Below are 22449 nucleotides of genomic sequence, written 5' to 3'. Positions count from 1 at the left end.
AAAAATCGCTGCAGAACGAAAACGTCACTATGCGATATTAAAAAGCCCATAGAAACGCATTGAAACCCCTTCAATGCGTTCCTATGGGCTTAAAACTCACAGTTGAGCAAAGATCCTCCATAGCGCCACCATTTTTGGTGCCTCTAAAGTGAGGAATCTGTCCCTAAACACAGCGGGTGGGCATGTTTTTTCCCAGTGGCCATTTTGAAACCGCCGATCAGCTGTGCGAAAATGGGGGCTTTGCGATGATCGCTTCCCTGCGATCATCGCAAAGAGAAAATACCCCATAGAGAACATCGCAAAGCAATCGCTTTTGCAATTGCAAAAACAACGTCGCTAAGCAATTTTGTTGCTAAATGGAGATATCGCTAAGCAAGGCACCTCTGTACTCTCTTCATAAAAATCAGCATCATTAAAGAGATTTCACAGAATGACACTAAAGGGATAAGGATCTCAAAGAAGACACTGACTATTAGATAATAAGGGGTGAGATTTTCTGGATAACAAATATCATATTTCCCTCTTCTGGGTGTCTCACCTGCTGTGCAGCCACCTTATAAACACCTAGGACCAAGGCCTAGGTTAAAAGGCTTTGAGGCTTAACTAGTCCAAGCTCCACCTCCAGGAATCCCATTCCCACCCAAGTGCTAGCTTTCTTTCTAAATAAGAAGCTAGGTGGAGCTAGATGTTGCTAGGCCTCAAAGTCCTCTAGTTTAGGCATTTTCTCCCAGGTGAGACACATTTAGATATCTGTAAGTCAGGCAGAAGTCTCAGAATTGAGTCCTATCCCTATGGATAATCAGGATCAGAAACTATCTCAAGCACTACCTACAAAGTGACTGAAAATTGGTGTTGCCTACAAAATACACAAGTTAAAAACAAATGACTAAAGATATATTTCCACTTTGAGTATCATTCCTTGAGTTACTGAAATGAACAGTACTTGTAGAGTTCAACTGAATTATGTACTGTTGTGCTTGACAGTTAGCATCTTATTCTTATCTCCAACCAGACTAAACTCAGTGATATTACCATTTAGTAGTTGATTCAATGGGTCTTCTCTCTGCTTGAAACTAACAATGGGATCCTCACAAAAAAGTTTATTCTAGGTATGACTAATATTGGGTTTCAGCCCAAAATCTGCAATTAACACTATAATTGTCAGTGCCTGCAGGTGGAGAAAATCATTCACTTATTCCTGTTTCGGTTGCACCACTCTTATTCATTCATTTGCTTTTCATTCATTGTCATAACAACTAACGTGGAACATTTTCATATGTGAGTTTTTTTGTTTTTTAATTCAATAGACCCAGTCTATTTCCTGATGTCTGTAACAGCATTTTTTAAAAAATGACTATGTAGTGTGAGAAGTCCTTTTCTAACAGGTTCTGCATCATCAGTGCGGCATGATAACTGGCCCTCTAATTCACAGGGATAGAATGACTATTCAGTCAATTTTTCATTCCCTCTGATTGTCACTGTCTTGACATGGTAAGACATCTCAATAATGCTAAAGGCCTAAAATATTCCTTGTCTTCAGCTCTGCAATTTGTGTAAAACGACTCCAGTCTCTTTTCCTCTTGAGAAACAAACACACACATACACAAATCCACACATAGCAAGCAAAGAAGGAATAGCTGTTGGTTAAGCATATAAATCACTTATCCACTGCTTCAAAGTTGCTAAATAAAGTGAAGTGTTTGTTTGGTTGCTTGTTTTCTTAGTTCTCTGAAATGGTAAGAACGAGAAGCACAACATTTTGCATGATCTCCCCAGTTAAGAGAAGTAGTTATGTAAAATGTTAGGGTTATGGAAGAGAGAGACAGAGACAGAGACAGAGACACACACACAGAGAGAGAGAGAGAGTGCACTGAAGTGAGGATGCAACTAATGGGTTTTTAACCTGTGTAACGCCATGTAATTTTGCTAGTGTATAAATGGAAGAGCATTGCCCACCCAGCCCAGAAATAAAAAGGTGAGTGTGAAAGGATTTGTTGGTATTTGGTGGCAGTTCCTCTTTTTCTGACGGGAAGAAGGGACAGAGGCGAGTTGGGTAACTAAACAAAACTTGATTTATTAACTTCTGCTTCTACATTAACATGGGCGAATGGATTGAAACAACTTGGGTAACAGTGCATAATTAGATGATCTATCTTCTTGAATGCATGCACCTCTCGTTACTTCGGGACTTCCCCAGGACGTCTGTGGTCTGGCATTTTTCTCAGGGGGGCACTCCGCATGCACATACTGTCCCACAACATGGGTGCCTCGCCCAATCGCCTTCATGAGGTGGAGGCGTGGGGAAAGGACTAGGATGGACTACTGTCCTCCCATAACTGGGATCCTGCAGGAAGACCACGATAGTCCATTCCAATGTGTCATAAATCTTTTTCCCACTTACTGGAAAGGTTGGATCGGGAAGCAAGTCCCCTCTGGTACTCAGGTTTGGGAACTTCTTTTCCAGGCTTCGTACCTTTTCCTCCCATACACCCACATCTTCCATTTGCACACTCCAATCTCTCATACTCCAATCTTTCTTCTTCCTTGTCTTAACTGTCACTTGAAACTCCCACCCTTCTCCCTCTTTTATATCCTCCTCCCAAAATATCACTCTTTGCTCCTCCCCTTTTTCTCTTCCCCTCTCTTCTACCAAACATATTTCTATGCCCTCTTTTGGTCTAATGCCTTCCTCTTCATTGATCTCACATTTTTGGAATTCTTCCTGATCCTTGTAGCCCTATGGCTTTGGGCGGATTGTTGGGCCAATTCAGCAGTCACCTTTTGATGTGACAATTTGGCAGTGGTTCACGTAGTGAATACACTAATGTCTAGATCTCCAAGGATGTCAATATATTTTAGAGGCCGATGGTGTGCCAGCCTGTGGCCTGAGGAATGGAGTGACTCCGAAGTCACTCATGACTGGTACACCATCGGCCTCTAAAATAAATCCCATAACCTGATGACCAAGCAGCATCAAAATGAACATGAAATTCAGCGCCTCCAGAAGGTGATCCCATTGAAACCATTAAGGAAACGTAATCAGATGCGCAGGTCATCCCTCATGCCTGCTGAAATTCTCCGCCTATGATGCAGTTTCATTAAGCCCTTCATAGCTTTGCAAAGCCATCTCAAAAAGGCTGTGCCAGGGGCAATGACTTTACAAGTGAAGTTTAAGTGGCCTCCTGCCTCCTGGAGCTCCTTCAATGTAACTTTTTTGTACTGCAGCAAGTTCCAAATTCGAATCCCTAGATCAATCATTTTATTCTCTGGCAGCTAGCTAGATTGCTGGACAATATCTAGCTCAATCCCCAAAAATGTGATCACTGTAGCTGGGCCTTCTGTTTTTTCCTCTGCCAAAGGCACACCAAGCTCTTCAGCCATGACTTGAAAAGTGCTCATGAGGGATGCACACTGCCCAGACCTGGCTTCCCACAAAATTAAAAAAAAAAAACATCCAAATAATGGACAACTTGGGAATGCCCTGCCCTATGCTTAAAAACCCATTCCAAGAATGATCTAAAATATTCGAAGGCTGAACAAGAATTCGAGCAGCCCATCAGCAATGCCCTATCCATATAAAAGAAATCCTCAAATTGAAAACCCAACAACTCAAAATCTTCCAAATGAACTGGAAGCAGATGGAAGGCAGATTTTATATCCGCTTTGCCCATTTCAGCTCCATGCCCACAGGACCTGACTATCCGTATGGCCATATCAAAAGACATATAATGAACCATGCAGAGCTCCAATGGGATTCTATTGTTTACAGAATCTCCATCAAGGTATGAGAGATGATGTATAAAGTGGTACTCCCCTGGAGTCTTCTTAAGGATAACCCTAAGGAGAGAAACCCACAAATTCAGCACGGGGGGCATCCCAGAAAGGTCCCACTACCCTGCTCTCTGCCACTTCTTCCTCAGTTTTCAGCCTCGCCACATCTTCCATGCCCCTAACGGACAATGCATGAGGTTGCTAGCCAAAGCAACCTGCCTAACACCCTGCACAGGAATTCTAAAACCAAATCTGAACCCTTCTAACAAATAACGGGCTGCTTCCTGCTTCCTGTAGTGATACAGCCAATCTGTTAGTACAGCCAACTTAATTAGGCTGGGGCGGTCCCTAATCCTGATGCAGGCTTCCTGGGTCCTCCACCATCATTATTTTCCCTGGCAGCAGGGCATCCTTTAAAGCAGAACATTGAGCCATGTGTTCCCTCGCATATGGAGCATTGGTGTCTAAATCTGTAAGGCTTTCTGATACAAAAACCCTTTGCATTGAATTCCCAGTAAAACAGGTGGGGTTGAACCCCCTGTCCTGACAATGCATGGGGGAGCATTGCTGATATTAGATTTCATCATTAAATTACCACTATCAAAATGGTCACCCAAAATAGGGCGCGCTGGGGTCATCAATTGCAACCAGAGACCAGGATGTTGCACATCCCAGCACAATGTGTAGCCCAGGAAATCTACATATACTCTGTAAATTAGATCAAGATGCTGGAGAATGCAAAAACCTTGTCCGGGTATGCTTTTACCACTGTGCCTGTATAAATTAAAAAAAAATCAGGCAACCAGTTTGCCCAACATGTTTTGAAAACAACGGGGGGGGGGCATTTTGTTTATCCGGCGCCCATTTTTAAACCGCCGATCAGCTGTTGGAAAATCATCATTTTGTGAAGAATCGGTTCCCGAAGCAGGGAACCGATGATCGCAAAGCGAAATTCCACCATAGGAAACATCGTTTGGCGATTGCAAAAACTTTGTCGTCGTAATGCAATTTTGTCATTAAATGGGGCATTTCATCAGCATTTCTTTCCCAACGCTGGTTATAGCCTGCTATCCTTATCATAGCTTTCACTCTATCTTCTTTTATTTTTTCTATGACTAGAGTAAATTTACTTAGTATTCCTTGCATTTCCATTTTATCTACTTGATTAATTTTAGATACACATTTAATTTTATCTAGTTCTATTTCTTTATTCTTCAATTTCTTAGATAGGGTTTCATGCTGCCTGGTTTTAGCTACTTGTGCAGATACAGAATGATCAGCTTTTTCAGTTAGCTGCGTCCTTTCCTTAGATACTACTTCTGCTACCTGCAATTTACTTCCCTCTAAAGTTTTCAGTTTCACAACCTCAGGATAGCATGATGTTTCCTGATCCCCACGTAAGTTTTCCTTTTTTCCCCAGGAGTCATTTTAAAACTAGGCTCTGATATTGCTAAGGACTTTTCCTTAGATATAAGATCTTTGTCTATACAGAGTCTCTCAGGTCTTTCAGGAAATATTAGAGTGTTATTTTGAAACTCTTTTAAACCATTCTCTGAGCTATTATTCTCCTTTAGCTCTTGGCCAAAACTCCTTTCATTGGGCTTTCTCATACCCTTACAACTTTCTTCTACAAACCAATTATTAATCTGACCCTCCAGGAAACTTTTTCCTCCCCAACCTTCTTCTGTTGCTGTAGTGGGTGCTTTTTTGACTATTGGGCTTGTCATTAAAGTTTTTCACTAAGTTTTCCTTAGCTATTCCTGCTATTTCAGGACTCATCTTTAACCCAGGATCTCCGTCTTTGGTAAATTTCACAGCTTTGACCACATTATTTTATTTGTTTCTCCACCTTTGGCCGGTAGTAATTTTGTACTATCCCCTGCTCTATGCACTTAATTCCAACATGGCCTCCCTCAAATCTCTTTTCCATTCTTTTCTCTCTGTACTCAAAAGGGATACACATTTGTTTGTGGATATTTTTATTTATAAAGAATCTTTTAGGGGATTCTGGAATTACTGGTTCTTCTTTGACTGCATTAAAAGATTGTTGCAGCACATAATCATTTTCTTGTTCTTGTTTAAAACTTTTTTCTGATACTTTATTACAGCTACACCTTCTGCAAGTTCAGGTGATTGACTTACACTTAAATCTTCCTTAGGAACCTCACTATTACAATAAGGATTTTCTATCTTTTCTGCATGTGAGCGTGTAGTGATTACAACACTTTTGACATGGTCTGTTAAGTCTAGCCCAATCAAACATGGAGTATGAATCTGATTTGTAATGGTTACTTTAAATATACCAGTCCACTCTTTACACTTTATATGCACTTTAGCCATGGGAAGCTTAATTAATTCTTTCCCAATTCCTTTAACTGTAATTTTCTCATTTGGAATAATATCTTCCTGTGGAATAATATCTGTATGGCATATAGTTATCTGAGAACAAGAGTCTCTCAATGCTAGATATTTGATATTATTAATGTAAATAGTTTCTCCACATGACTTCATCAATTCCCTGTTAGTTTTAATGTAATAGCAGTGGACAATCTCTGCTAGAGGAGGCAATTGCTCCTGCGTCACCATGTCAGTTCAACTGTCATCTTGGCTTACTTTAGAATTTTCACCCTGCTTTTGGATATAGTACATCTTTTAGGTACAACTCCCCCTGTTTTCTGTTGTCCCACTTCTTTGTTTTTACTAAATTCACAATTTGAAATAAAATGACCTGCTTTTCCACAACCAAAACAAGTTTTTAAATTTCTTTGTTCATTCTAAGGGGTTCTGTTTCCCTTTCCTTCAAAGCTTTTGCCCTTCTGTTGGTACTGCTCCGAGGGTCTTTCTAAAAAATGGCTTCCATCTGTATATTTGTTGGTTTTGTGGAAATCTTTGGGTTCCCTTTTTCTTTCTTCAAAGTTTCTGTCCAATTTTATTTCAGAATATTTTGAACTCCTAATCTCTGATATTAAATCTGCAGATTCACTATTCTGTTGTACTGTTTTAGGTTGTTTGTCTCTAACTAAATACCTTAATTCAGCAGGCAAAGCTGAATAAAATTGTTCCAATCCTATGAGGTCCTGCATATCCTGCAAAGTTTGCACATTAGATTGTTCCATCCATTTTTGTAAATATTTAACTAGATTTGCCCGAAATTGTGAATATGATTCCTCAGGCTTCTTACTTAACTGTCTAAATTTGTGTCTGAGGTTTTCACTGGTTATTCCAAATCTTGAGAAAACTAATTTCTTAAAGATCTCATAATCTCTAGCTTGGTCTTCTGAAATATTAATGTACATTTTAGATAATTCATTGCTAATTAAAGACCTTAGTACCAGCATGCTTTCCAGTCCCATCATGCTATAGTCCCAGAAGGCTCTCTCAAATGAAATTAGAAAAGATTCAGGGCAATTCCCCTTTTTAAATTGAGGGAATTTCTTAAGGTCTATTCTTGAGACCCCTTCATTTGTACTGTTACTGTTATTACTGTTGATGACAGTTGAACTGACTGATATGCCATTTCTAGTTTTTTCATCTCTAGTTGATGTTTCATCTCTTTTCCCGTCATTTCCAGCTGTCTGGCTTGAGCCTCAGCCTCCATCTGTCTTTTCTGCTTCAGCCCTTTCTTTTGCTCTTTCTTGTTCCATTGCTATTTCCCCTTCTCTGGCCTCTGCCTTTTCTCTCATTTCTAGCTATAATTTTCTTAACTGAAATTCTTGCTCTTTCTCAATTTTCCATTTTTGAAACTCCAGGGAGGTTAAATCAATTCCTCTCCCTGAGCCATCCTCCTGTTACCTTGGGCCCTCATATTCCTGGCCCTCTTGGTCTGAAATTTCCCATTCCTGAGGTAAAGTCTGACTCTCAGCAAGTTCCATAACTGCCTTCTTCCCTCTCTTGGAAGGCATGTCCAACCGTTTTTATTTTGACTAATTTGGCAGGTTACTTTTTCACCAATTCAAATAGACAAGCCTCAGTTTAAAAGGACCTCTTTTTTCTGTTCTTCTGTGTTAGAGAGATTGATACTATTTAGCTTTCTCTTGGAAGCTTAAGACCGCTACTTTATATCTTTAGGCTCCTAGGCTCGCTGTTCCTTGTGTCTGTTTCTTTCTATCTCTTGGTCTACAGACACCCAGATTTTCCAAGCAATATTTCTTTTCTGATAAGCCTTTCCCAATTCCACCTCAGCTATTCCTTTAGACCTTGGTTTCCACTTTTGGTCCCCTCAGCACTCCCTTTCTCAGAGTTTTGGGATCTAAATCTAGCCCTCTTGGTCCTTACACTCTCAGCTTGAGGTAAACTTTTTAACTACAGAAATCTCCTCAAAGTCCTTTTCCTGCCTTTGTCTTTCCACACTTAGGAGTCCCTACCAAGCTATTCACACAGAGCTTTAGGGTTTCCTATTCCTTCACTTGGATTATTGACAACCAGGTCTCTTAGACTCAGAGAATTTCTTTTACCTTTAGGCTTTCTGGTATTCCTTCCCTTTGAATCCCAGACTCAGAAAACTTCTCTTTATTTTTGGCTCATTGAATTTCTTTTTCATTCGTATCAAGCCTAATAAATTTCACTTTATTATGGCTCTGGATTTTCATTTTCATTTGAATCCTGCCACTGCCACCACTTTATGTCACAAACACCCAGTTCCCCTGTTTGTTCTTCTACACACCCAGGTTCCCTTTCAGGCATGACATTTAATTCTCACTCTTTTCTGCTGCCACAAGTGGATTTCTTTTATCCACACTGTAAATTATTTCACTCCAACACAGGCTACCAATCATTGAAAGTTTTTATTAAAGTTACAGATATTCTTTATTTATTTACTCAGAATCACAATCATTGCAATGTCTTCTTTTGTTTAATTATTTGCCATTTAATCAACTTGTGTATTTACTTATTACTATTCTCATTTCTAACTTTGACTATACAGCTCTTTCTCTAACTCCTGACCAACTAAAATCCTAACTCATCCCTAACTGGAATCCTCAACTGATATCCCTAACTGAAGTCCCTAACTGATCTCTCTAACTGATATCCCTAACTGAGCTTTAACTGTCTTCCATTCTCTTCCTATATTTCCTTGGTTCTGCCCCTTCTATTCCACCATTGGTTACTAAATCAGGTTTCCACTGTGATGGACAGGAGTGGTTATTGACCTGTCCGTCACAGTCAGTATCTTCAGAGGACAGGAGTTAGAACTCTGTCTGTGTTCTGGTGTAGTGAGTGGGATAGCTGAATATTTGTAGTGGTGGGATCAGCTTTTTGTCCTTTTCAGGAGGTTGGGTGATTGTGGTGATCAGGGTTTTTTTGTTATGGGTGTATTGTTGTGATAAGGGGTGGATGATTGATGGGTGTTGTTAGCTAGTCTTTTATGTGCAGTGATCACTGGTCCTTGTGGCTGAGTTCATTGACCTTTTTGCAGGCTGTATTTTTCAGTGCTGGGAGCCAGGCTTTGTTAAGTTTTAGACTATCTTCATTTTTGTTGAAGCTGTGCTGGTGTTTGTGGGTTTCAATGGCTTCCCTGTGTAGTTTAACATAATTATTGCTGGTATTGTCTAGTATTTCTGTGTTTTGAAATAGAATTTCATATCCAGCTTGTTCAGTGCATGTTCAGCTACTGCAGATTTTTCTGGTTGAAAAAAAGAAAGCACCCTCCAATAGGCTCATTATAACAGATGGAGGTTCCAAAGAGGTGGGTGGGAGAAGAGAAGGGAAGCAGGGAAGGGAAATGTAGAAAATGGAACAACACTGGCAGAGGGAGAAAGGAGCAATGTGAAAAGTATTTTCACTTTTCTTGACTCTCCCTGTGATTGGGCTACAAGGTGCCGTTTGCTGTTGGGATGGGAGAAGCATGCCAAATGACACATCACTTCTCTCCCTCACCTCAACAGTCCCTTTGTCACACTGTCCCCAAATGGCCAATCTGATCAGGTCAAGAAATAACAACCACTCAATAGGAAGTGCTTGGAATAGTGTGGGATCCTAATTAAGCTGTCAGAAGATGATGATGAAGAAAAAGAAGAAGAAAAAGAAGAAGAGGAAGAAAGAAGAAGAGCTAGCTATAATACTTTTGAAACCATTCCAAGGTTACTTTTAAAATTCACTGTGTTTCTACATGCTTCTCCTTTATAATGCAAACAATAAAAAAGCTTCAGTTCTTCAAAGAGTTGAGTAGACTTTACTTGTTTCCACCTACCAGCTAACCTTGCTCTTTTGTAATCTTTTCTCCATGAGCCCTTTCCTCTTTCTACCCGCATCCTTATTTCTACTTTGAAGACTATCTATAGGTCAAATGTCTTTGTGGCAGCTTCTTTCTTCAAATGTTTGAGCCTTTCACTCTTTTCAAAAGTGTCTTCATATGTGGACAGCAGGAAGGAGTGGCTGGGGAAGTTACCACATCCAGAAAACTTCAGAGATAGTAGTTATTTTCTTTTCCAGACAAAAGCAATTCCTGTCTGTGTCAGACAGAGACAGTTCTGGTACTTTTTAATGAGGCTTCAACAGTGCATGTGTATTTCTCCCCCTCTTCATTTGTTTTTACAGTGGTAGTTTTTTGATAAGTGCCTTTAAGCACGGTATGAGTTGAAAAGATCAAAGACACAAGCTGCCTTCTGTGGAGGCAGCATTTTCCCGCTCTTCTTTTGAAGTCCTTAGATTGCTCAGGTCTTGTGCCTTTGAAGAAATAAAGTTTAAGCAAATGTTTGAGGCACGCAATTCAGAGTAAATTAGGAATAAACAGCAAGTCCATGCATCCCTCCTGCAAACTGTCCCTGCCAGCAGTGTATATATATTGTCTGCAATATTTAAAACCGAGACAAGTGTTTTGCAAGGTTTCATGTTTAGGACAAAAATCAGAGATAAATCAGTGCACTTGAGTTCAGTAGGAAACATAGTAAGTTAGCTTATAGATTAGTGGCCCATCTAAGCTAAGAGTTCTGTATACTGAGTAGCAGCAATGATCTTTCTCTGGTTGGATGTAAACTTAGGACCTTCTTCATGAAAAACATGGGTCCTAGTCATTGAGCCATGGGCCATCCCTTTGTCAACACAAGGGCCAGATCCAATTGATGATTTGCACTCGAATACTCAAAACTGCATACATTTCAGTGCCAATTTATCACTCATTAACAAAGTGCTGGTTGCATTTCTAGGCATGCACTCAATCATGTGATCTAATGTGCTCCCAGGAACTCAACTGGGACATTGTTAATGAGTAAGAACTTGCTCCCCAGTCTTCTGAGGTTCTCTTTACATTATCCCAAGTCAACAGTAAGATTCTGGGTACTGGATCTTGGGTGCTGGCTTGCAAATGAGCTGCATGGGCTTGGTTATGATGACCTCTGCTTTAAGTATTAGGGATGTTTGTGAAAATCCTGCGCCCCCCCCTTCCTTTCTAGCTTTTAGAATTTAGAATTGCTTTAGATCTAATTCTCTGATTTTAGGAAAAGTGTGGAGAAAATTCATCTTTATGAAAATAAAATTCATCTATGTGAAAATAAAATTTGATTATTATGTGAGATGGGGCAGAGACCTATAATAGTAAAAAAAAAAAAATCACTGCCAGATCACCAACACCCAGATCAGGGCTCCAGCTAGCAATCTGGGAGCAGTTTCTAACAATTCAAGACTCTTCTCCTATCCTGAGGCTGCTAAAGGCATCTGCAGGGCAAAAGGGAGGCCCAATTATCTTAGAGGACTGAATAGCAGCAACAAATTAAGCAACTGTTGTAGAGAAATAAGGATTTTTATCTTCTAATACTGTAGGAACAAAGTCTCCAGAGAAATGTCATCTGATGCTATTATTTGTACCAGGGACTCTATAGACAATCAGAGCATGCATATTTCTTGATGTGACTATTCTCTGCAGGAAACATCTTTTGCCATCTTTTGGGGCTCTCATCCCACTGCTCCAGAAGCAATGGACATAGGGAGTGGGATGGGATTGTCTTAATTCCGTTGAATCGTCAACATCTTTTAGGTCTTTGGCTGTCAATGTCATGCTTCATCTTGCTGAGTCAGGTTCAGAAGAAGAGGAAGACTTCATGTAGTTGGAGAAGGCCAGAGTGGAAGGGGAATTCTGGCCTTCTCCAACTGATCCAACAGTCAGTGCAGTTTCAGATGCTCCTAGAAACAGGATAGTTGGTAAGGAAGTATCAAAAAACAAAGAGAGTGTGGCAGATGTGAGGTCCATTTGTCCCAAAGAGAGACACAGGTTGGAAAAAAAAGAAAAGAAAAGAAAATAGAGCAAAACCACAGCCAGAATGTCAAGGCTATTAAAGCACTAATTGGAAACAGCTGGACACCAAAAAGAGAGATTAACTGGGTGTTATAAATTCTGAATGTGTTGTTGACTGAGCTTTTCTCAGTGACAAGAAAATATGACTACTGTTTCATGCTGCCTGGAATGTTGACTTCTGATGAACTGGCCACTGTGAAGATGACTGATCTCTTGGATTGAACAACCGACTTGACCCATAGGCCGTATAGACCTTCTGCACTGTGACTAAGGGCTAGCTTAGGGTAATGCAATCCCAGTGCTTGCTTCCTGTCAGTTTAAGGTGAAAAAGAAATGCTTCCAGTGTGTAAATATGGTTTAAATATGCAGTGTTGACAACATGTTACAAATAAACTGGGTTTCCTCTGGTGTACCAGGCTGCTTGCCCAGGTAAATGTTTCCTTCAGGGAATGTAAGGGCTTAAAATGCAGTACTGTACTAACTTTCCTGATTTACTTGGCATGTTCTGCCAGAATGGACATTTATCTTTGAACTCAAACAGCTGCCCACCAGAGGATAGAGCTATCCCTGGTGCATATGATTTCCCAAGCTGCTAAAGAAATATAATCTATATGTTCCCCAACACAGCCATTTTATCAGCTCAGGAATGCTCTGGAGGAGTTGTTGTCTTCAGAATCGGAAGTATTCCTTTAGTATATAGCTTAGTATCTTCATCTTTATGTGTTCAGTGATCACTCTAAGTATCACTTGAAACAGGCTATTGCAGAGTTTCCTCTGAAATACAGCGTGAAACGGAGCTGAACTTGGGCCCATCTGAAGCCTTGGCAAAGATCTGGTTTCAGAATGGCTGTCTGTTACCCAAATTACTTTTGATGGAAACAGCAGGGTGGGAGTGAGTGAGTGAGTGAGTGAGTGAAATGAACTGAATGTGTGGCAGGTTTGCCTTCAAATACCTTTTTACAATCATTATGCTTCTGAGAGGAATGGGACATTAATAAATGCTACAGTATATGGACTCCTGCAATTTTTTTCTCTCAGAATGAGTTCTTCTCTGAGGAGTGATGAGAACAATAAGCTTTCCAATCCTGTAAAGTGTGGGGGAGGGGTGGGGGAGATCAAAGCAAAAGTGGCCATAGAATCTTTCCCTCCAGCAAAATAATTCCTCAGATTCATCTTGTGCATTTGCTAGCTAAGCAAAAGCAAAGATTAAGTACCTGGAGGTTAGCTACTGGTATGTTCCCTCACCCCTGCCTAGATTAAAGGTTTACACAGGGGAGAAAGCTGCAATTGTAGAGTAAGAACTCTTGTCCAAATAAGGAGATAATGAGGCACAGTTGTTGACTGAATAGGTAGAGGAAGCTATGTGAGGTCAAAAGAGCAGGGCTGAGCAGCTAGAGGGGAGATGACTTGATTGCAACCCTCTAACTGCTGGATTGGAAGGGATCGGATTCACTGCAATTGTGGTGAGCAGACAGGGGGTATGAATTACATTGGGCTGATTTATGGGTATGTGCATAGATGCCTACTTGCACATGCTGGATTTTGCAATAAATCACCAGCCCCATTTCCTTTGGGATCCCCTTGCATTGAATTCCCTGCGAAGTAACAGGGAGGGAGGAATCTTACATTTGCCAATAGGTCTTCAGACAAAATTCAGAGGGGATGTGCACATGTAACATATCGCTTGTAAATTTGCCCTTTAACAAAATCAGTGGAAGTACATATGGCTGCTGGTATTTATTTTCTACCCTCAATTAAACGCCACACTTTTAAAGAATCTTGTTCTCCATAGGAACTGAGGCATTTTTGTATGTAAAAAATGTTGTGGAGGAGTCTCTGGTGCCCTTAGTTGGAAGAAACAACTCAGAGCAACTGTAGGCAATGTGATAAACGTGTTTTTATATGATTTCCACCCCCAAAATTTACATAGCAATTGGCACTCCTGAAGGCAGCTTGCAGCTGTTTAAAAATAATGCAATTGAACAGAAATTAAGAATCTCAATAAAACAGATGAGATTTCACAAGGGGAGATGTGCTGTACATTTTAAAGTGGTTTTTAAAATAACACCCCTCCCCAACATTTATGTCTCCCTTTGTGCTCAGGGTAATGAAGATATGACTCATGATTGTTTTACAAGCCAGCTATGCTTTAAAATTACCCTTCCCTGGCTATTTACAGTGTAAAATACTGTTTATTTCTTTTCTTTATTAGTTAGTACTCTTCATCCATTTGCCTTGAAACATACATTTGGAGCATGGTCTTTTATTTAATTTCAGTGTTTCAGTTACATATTTATGCTCAGGTGAAGTTAGGTTTGTGAGTTTTATTGTCACGTAGCACCCACTTGTTATCATAACTATTTTAAAAAAACACATTCCACAAAGAAACAGTGCATATTTTAAATAGTCCCACTGATGTACAAAGGAATATGCTGTCAATAAATCAGTTTCAGGCCTCATTTCTTTCGTCTTTCAGCTTTTTATTTTCTCGCTGAAGGGCTCTTTCCAGACATCATTTCAACAGATTTTTCTTTTTGTGTGAGAAATAGATTACACATTGAGAGTTTTCTTTTTTCTTTTTCTTTTTGTTAATAGGTATGAATCATTGTTCTTCGGTGCAATAACATCTCATTTATACTGTATCTTCCACATAACTGCTCTGTGGGGTGCTGTATTAGACCAGATAAAACAGAAATATCATTAAAAGAAACTCACAGTGAATAACAAAAGACACAAAACAAAAACCTAGCCTTCATTTTGTCAAGATTCACTGTAAAATAATAAGTGGCTGTTGTCAAGGAGAGGGAACTACGGAAAGATCAATCAATGAGATTTTTGTGTGTTTAAAAATCTTGGATGTATCTTTGTTTGTTATCCACATAAAAATTAATGTTTGACAACCAGAGACAAAGAATATATAATAAGCACAAACACTTACCACCCTTGCAACACTTTCCATTGTCTAGGTGTGTTCTCAGAAGAGGCTGTGAACTACGCTTTATTCTGCGTTTGTATTTCCATTACTCTATTTATCCAATTCCAAAATATGATTTTTAATGGAAAACTTGGATTCTAGTGCACTGAACCAGCACAATGATTCTGTATCAGTTGGATCACTTGATCGCGGGGCTTCTGTTGAGTGCAACTCAGAATTCTGACAGGGAAAAGGGGCAAACTGTCACTCCAGCATAAGCTATACATTGGAGTGAAGTGGAGATACAGGTTCGCTGCAACACACTAGCATCCTCCTTAAGAAACTGGAAGCAACTCACCCTCCCTTTATTATGGCTACACATATATTTTGCGCTTTAGGAGGAAACGCCATATATTTTGAGGAAGCATAGCAAAAATTATTCGACAAGTCAAATCAAAAAATAGGCATGCCTTAAACAAAAAAATTATGAAACTGGACCTCAGATAAGCACCAAATTTGGCATGGATGTAATAGAAAGACTACCCTTGATTTGTGCCAAAGTTGGAGGTGTTTAGACAAAGAGTTAATGGGTTATGAGTTTTTAAAAAGTAACACTGTTTTACCCCCATGCACAAGCAAGACACTTTTAGCTACAAATAATTGAAAATAAATGAAAAACATAATATGAGATAATATTTGCATACGGGGGGGGGGAAATCTTTCATCTTAACTTCTCTTTTTTTGTCCATAGGAATTGGCCCATTCATGGCTCTAACTCAGAGTTTTTAATTAGTTCTTATGAAGACAGAAATTTTCTGAAATCACTCCTTTTTGTATAACTTCCAAGAATTCAAAAGGGACTATTTGCATAGCATAGCATTCTGGGCAATCAGAACATTTTTGGAGTCAGCCCACAGGGCAGATGTCTGTCACTTTTAACCCTGCCATGGCCTTCAGTTGTGAAAGAAAGCATTTAACTCCTTCCTGGCCACATATTTTAGCCCCTGCCTGTGAAAATATTTAAAATGCCATTTAAAAAATAGATAATAATAGACAACAGTTCGTTCATTTAAACTATGAAATTACTGAGTAAGTTTACTCATACATTTACAGATCCACATGATTTCATATGATTTTTAGATGTTATCCTTCCTAAACCACTATCAGATCATAGATCCTATTTGTATCTACAGACAACACCAGATAAAACATGGGTCCCCGAGCTCATAGCTTTGCAGTGGTGCAAAGACACCGATCCAAGGCATGGATTGTGATTAGGGAAAAAAAATCCCTAATCAACTGGGAGTCACTAGTCAGCTGAGAAAATTAAAAAGTGAATGTTAATGGATCAGAGTGACATATCTACATGCTAACAAAACCAAAAAGAAAAGAAAAAGCACCATGTGGTCCCTTATACAATCAGAAGGCAAGACGAGAGCAGGTTTATTAGACCTGTAATCTGCAGCTGAATTTGTACTTTATAGCTTGATTTAGCCATTTGGGTTAATTGTTTAATCCATTTTATCTTTGTTTTTAGGTTGATCTGGCCATGTTTCATTTCCACAAACAAATTTGTGCAGGGATTCTTTCATTGAATAGAATTGGTGAGCACCCATAGGTATCTTTCTGGTCACTGGTGGTTTCCCAGGCTTGTAGACCTGCGTTCTTGGCCTCTGGGGAGCATTGCATGGACTGCACTTGAGACTTACTTTTATCACCTGCTCAGTGTAGTGAGGACTTGGGTGGTGTGAACATCTTTCAGTACAAACAGTGGTGACAGCCAGGTCATTTGCTTCATCCGGCGTGGGAGGTTTTATGCAGAGTGATAGCTAGTCTTGTATGCTAGATTCATTGATGCTTTCTCTTTACAGTTTCCTTTAAAAATCTGGTCTTGGTTGAATGCATTGCTTATGTCTCTCTGCATTACTGAATATTTCATCTGCAACACAGGAGCAACTGAAGTTGTCATAAGTGTTTTTGCACCATCCATTGCACTGTGGATGAAGACTTGTAGAGGGTCAAAAGGTTTCTTCTATTTGTGATTTTTAAAAATGTCTTACAAAACTGCTCTTGCTCTTGCCTTGCCTTCTGATTGTATACAAGAACCACATGATACTTCTCCCCCTTTTTTATTTTTATTTTGCTAACATGTGGATATGTCACTCTGATCTATCAACATTCACTTCCTAATGTTCCCAGCTGGCTAGTGACTCCCACTTGATCAGTTCACACACACCCTAATAGAAGACCATTCGGATTGTTGGCCTCAATGTATAGACATGAGGCCTTAAGGAAAAAGCAGGAAGGAATGAGGCAATCAGAGGAGCAGGGCATTTATTTCATGCAGGACAGAAGAAAACTCAGTGGGGATCAATACAAGAACTGCACACAAAGACTGAGATTTATTTTTTTTTTACCTCATCTCCTAAACAGATCAGGGAGATATTAGGTGAGTAATATGGTAAAATGTGCTCATTGAGACATGGTAAAATTAAGGCATGACTTATAATGGCCATGAGTATCATGAAATATAAATCAAATCAGAGTGGTATAATTCTCAATTTATAGTTACTGGAATTCTGTAAATTATTGCTCTTTAGTTCAGCCTTGGCTGCTTTCTGTTACCTACCCAATCATAAATTATGTATATTTATTTTGTTTGCATCCTACGTTTTCACTTACTTGCACACTCCTCTGGCAGTTTTCAGTGATTGAACTCTAAAATATAAAGGCAGAGATGCAAAGAACAACATAATGATTACTGTCACTCAAGGGAGATGTGAGGTTGTGTTCATCAATGAGCAGCTCTCATATATCTCACAATAAACCAGATTTGAACAAAGAAGAATTTCAAGTACATGGGATGGGGGTGGGGAGTTAAGTCCTTTAGCATCCCTCAAGGAATCCCCCCCCCCCCAGTCCCAGCCAATAATTATAACAAGGTGGAGAAGCACTGGAACTCCTAAAAGAAATAATATAATCATCGTGAATTGAAAACTTTGTTGGTTTTTGGTAGGAACATCAGCCCATCTTCTCTTTGAGGGAAAAGAAGACAGGGCAATGCATTAGCACACACCCATGAAAGACAGTCAGTCGATCAGCCTTGCACTTGGCTATTCTTTTAAAATCTGCTGTGGTCTGGTTTTATTTTCCAGTATGAAACATAGGAACAAGATGCCTTATATGAGTCAGATCACTGATTCCCTTAATTCTAACTGGCAGTGCCCCTTAGGATTATAGAGCAGACATGATTTTTTCTATAGACCTACTTGGAGATCCTTGGCAGTATCCTTACAAGATCCCTGGTCATTTCCAGTCCAAATACCAACCCAGCATTACTTTGCTGAGCTTCTAAAATCATGATGGTCATGAGCTCTTTTCAAAGGACATGTTGTTGGAGTCTATTCAGATATCCAAATGGTCATGGTAGGTTTGCCCAAACAATGAAGTCAATTTAAAGAAGAAAGCAGGCCTTGATGGATATTTGCAAGATGATTTTAGCCTTGGAGAACAGAGGAGAGTTCTGGGACCAGAAAGCAACTGCAGCCAGCCCTTGTCCTCATTCAAATATGGTCAGACTCTTTGTAAGCCTTGGATGTTTAATACTATGATCCACTAGAGATTCTTTGGGAGATGCTGCAAAGCGCACATCTGTTGGAGAGAAGGGAAGAGTCCTGTCATATTTGTCACCTGGGAAACAATTTCAAGCATGACCAAAGAAAACTGTGCTAGGGGATATCCTGCTCACCCACTTAAACGGAATGGGGAGGGATAGCTGAAAAAATAATAATAAAGAGAGACATTTAATTAAGAAATAAAGGAGGAGGCAGAAGAAAATGAATGATAGCTGAAAGATTCTCCAGAAGATTTAATTTAGACATGGGAATCTTGTGTACAGTATATCCTAGCATGCTGCCAAAGAAGGCCAAGCAAACACCCAGGCTAACTATAGGATGAGGAGCATAGAAAGAGTTTCTCTTTGAGGACTATGAACACATTCACACATCCCCTGGGGGTACAACAGCACTCTCTCGGCTCATCCTTTCATTCCAGAGGCTTTGGAGTGTTTGCTTCTGACATGGACAAAGATAAATTTTGTCTCTCCGTCTCTATATCCCTCCACCATCATCTCATTGCCTTCCTCCAAACCCCACCTGTGTTTTCTTCCACTAATTTCTTCATGCTGGGTTGTGCCCACATCGAAATTTGGCAGGTACTTTTAAAAACATTTCCTTGATATGTGAATTTACTTAGACATTTTGCCTAATATACCCATAAATACATAATATTCACATGTTTCCTTATTTACTACAGCAAGTTTATATGTTGCTTTTTAAAAGAAATTGTAGGCATCACATCTAAAATGGTAGTAGTTCTTGAGACCATATGTGTGTTTTTCTCACAATGAGTCTCAGGAGGTGTGAATGTCTACTTCTGTTCAGCCTACTGAATTCAAAACAATTTTGGTACCCTCACGGTAGCTAGTGTTTTGTGTTAAGCAACCATGGATGATGGTAGGATGTGTGATGAGTCAGTAGCATAGAGAGTTACAAGGCAGAAAATATGCCACTCAAGAAATTTTCAAGCAGCTAATTAAAAATATTTTGAAATATATTTCAGAATCAGACAATTATGCATTATCTCTAACTTGACTTTAGTGCCAGCAGATTAGATTAGGTACCCTTCAGCCTCGAGAGACTATGGTAACATGCTCTGTATCAAGGACTTGGAACAGCGTCTAGTGTGGCTGAGAAGGCCAATTCGAGAGTAACAATCCCTTCCACACTGAAGACAAATAAAATTTATACCCCGTCCAGCTCCCTGATTTTGCTGCTTTCATGACTGCCTCTTTGCCTCAGCCTGCTGGACAAGGGTTTCTTCAAATTGGGAGAGGCAGTGATGCACCGCATGCCTCCAGGCTGAATACTCAGATGCCAAGGTTTCCCATCTGTTGAGGTCCATTCCCAAGGCCTTCAGATCCCGCTTGCAGATATCCTTGCATTGCAGCTGTGGTCTCTCTCTTTGGGGCGATTTCCCTGCACTAGCAGTCATATTTACAAGCAAAATATTTACATGTTTGCTCCCACCAAAATGGACTGATAAAAAGCCTTCATGCAAGATCATATCATATGGGTTAATTATACCCTAACAAGTTTTTTTAAATCTTTTTAATAGAGAGCAGAACAGAGAATCTAGTGAAGTAAATGTGGGCAGAGAACAGAACAGCAGGTATTCGTCTGGGTTCTTTAAATAAACTGTGGTATGAACTAATATATGTGGTACTAGTGTGCTGAAGTAATCAGTCTCCCTCTCACCCCATGCAGAGAATTTAAGAAAACCTGCTGAGGTCAGGGTTGAGGCTTATGTTCTCTGAAGCTCCACAAAGCTAGGTTGATGCCTTCACAGATGTGCCCAATGAACAAGAATGATGTTATGTAATAAAGTGTTTCCCAGAAAATAAGAGACTTATATTATTTTTTGCTCCAAAAATACATTAGGGCTTATTTTCAGGGGACATTTAATTATTTGTTTATGTACTAAAATTTTTTGTACATGATTTTTTTTCATGTACAACAATCTACACATGACTGCATTAAGTATTTCTTTTACAACACGATGCTGAAAGGCAGTTGGCCAAGGGGATGCAAAGAAGAAAAAGAAGATGATGATGGAGGAGGAGAAGGCAAGCTGGCTGCAAGAAGCAACCCAGGAAGGCAGTGATGGTCATGGCATGGGGTGGAGGAAGGAGGTGAGGAAGAGAGGCGGAAAGGGTACCCACTGTGGGTCTGTCACCTGGCAGGCACTGCACAAGGTGTCAACACAGCTACAACTGATGACTGCTTGCCCGGAAGGGGAAACTGGCAGGCCTCTTCTTCCCTATTGAGAGGGTCACCCTCCAAAAGGTTTTAGACCTCACAAGCTCCACTTATCAGAGCCACAAACTCCCTTTCTCTTTCTCTCCTCCCGCTTGGTCAAGTTCTTTTTTTCAACCCAAGGGAGCATGCATAAGATCGAGCATGGAAGCTCCCAGCCTTGTCTCTCCTGTCTTCGTCCCCTCCCCACCTCCCATCGTTCCAATTCCCTGGCTGTTCGGCTTCTTTTTAACATTTTCTCAAGCCCTCCCTTCCCGTTATCCTTCCCCTTCTTTAAATGTCCCTGGTGCCACTTCCTCCAGGAGTGCCTCTGCCACCACCACCACCTCCTCCTTCTCTGCCGCCAGGAGGCACCATAGCAGTGGCTCAGATTCCTCTAGTGGTGATGCCTGGGTTGAGGCTCCCATTGGGGCTGGCAGGCGCTGGGTTCATTTTGCGGTGGTGTTGGCAGCTGCGATGGTGGCAGTGGAGGAGGGCAGCATTGGTGTGGAGGGTGGTGGGGGCCCAAAGCTGGTGAGACCAGTTGAGGAGAGGGTGGCAGTGGTGGTGGCACAGGCTTCAACGTGGCAGTGGCCCTGCTGCCAGCACTGAAGAGGGAGATGAAAAAGAGGAGAGGGAGATTAATGAGAGGAGAGTTGAAAGAATTTTTAAGTCTCTTTCAAGTGCTTGCAGGATCCCAGTGAGTCTGTGGTGGAGGGTGGGGTTTCACTTAACTCAGGCTTATTTTTGGGGTAGGGCTTATATTACAATCATCTTGAAAAGTCATACTAGGGTTAATTTTCAGGGTAGGGCTTAGTTTTGGGGAAACACGGTAGTAAAAACTATGCTTGCTCTCAACTTCGTTTCCACAGACTGACACTTTGTCTTCCTGTTCCAGGCCCAAATCCAGATGAAGAGGATGGAACGCTGGGACCAGGCAAAATGCATCACCTGGACCTTGTCTTGTAATGCTCCATGAAGCAGCTAACATTTACTGTGTTACAAATTCTCATGTGCAGTGTCCTTGATATACAGTACTGCAGCCTGCAAACATTATGCAGTTGTCATTGCTGGATACAATGCCTGTGCCATTTGTTTGAATCTTCAGTGATTGGTTTCTTGCAGCAGAAGTTTACTCCCCTCATGCCCTGGGGTTGCCCTATATTGGACAAGAGAGGCAGCTCAGCAACTGTGTCCCGCGAAATTATTCTACTTTCAAACAAGGCATGAAGGAATTTGCCAGCTTTCTCGCACACACAATTTTTAAAATGAATCTTAGAATATTTTGACTGAAAACAGTTTGAAATGAAATTTTAAAAGGCAATGCAGGGAGTTCATTTTTTCACATTTGCCTGAAGACAGCGCACATGCTTAGTGAACACCAAATTTCATTTGTCTAGATTTCCTGGCCCTAGAGTCATGACCCTGACGGATAGATACACAGAGAGAGTAACTTTGATTATTCCTTTATTTCCATTAATTATTGCAGATGCCTTATATCTCCGTCATCCTCAAATGAAGATCTATTTTAGCGAAAGTGTCAGGGATACCTAACTTTAATATTGCACCCATTAAGTGCTGAATCACCTTTGTTCGTTTTGTGCTTCTGGTGAGTCTTGTTTCAGGACCAACCTTTTCATTTTGAAGCATTAAGACTCTTATTCTCCACAGACTGGTGATTA

The 22449-nt window shown here is 40.3% G+C and overlaps 2 long non-coding RNA genes across 2 annotated transcripts; one reads left to right on the top strand and one right to left on the bottom strand.

Annotated features, from left to right (window-relative positions):
• Nucleotides 1–4989: 4989 nt before the first annotated feature.
• On the bottom strand, nucleotides 4990–19966 carry LOC144588465 (uncharacterized). The gene is made up of 2 exons (XR_013544040.1): nucleotides 14940–19966; nucleotides 4990–14670 (listed from the first exon to the last, which is right to left on the bottom strand). It is a non-coding gene; the product is annotated as an uncharacterized LOC144588465 (long non-coding RNA).
• LOC144588464 (uncharacterized) lies at nucleotides 13071–22080 on the top strand. Its single transcript, XR_013544039.1, has 3 exons — nucleotides 13071–13464; nucleotides 20514–20664; nucleotides 21666–22080. It is a non-coding gene; the product is annotated as an uncharacterized LOC144588464 (long non-coding RNA).
• The last annotated feature ends 369 nt before the right edge of the window (nucleotides 22081–22449 follow it).

The sequence above is a fragment of the Pogona vitticeps genome, chromosome 3 (genome assembly GCF_051106095.1).
Source record: "Pogona vitticeps strain Pit_001003342236 chromosome 3, PviZW2.1, whole genome shotgun sequence".
NCBI lineage: Eukaryota > Metazoa > Chordata > Lepidosauria > Squamata > Agamidae > Pogona > Pogona vitticeps.
Note: the sequence above shows the minus strand (reverse complement) of the source record. Positions and strands in the feature narration are given on the sequence as shown.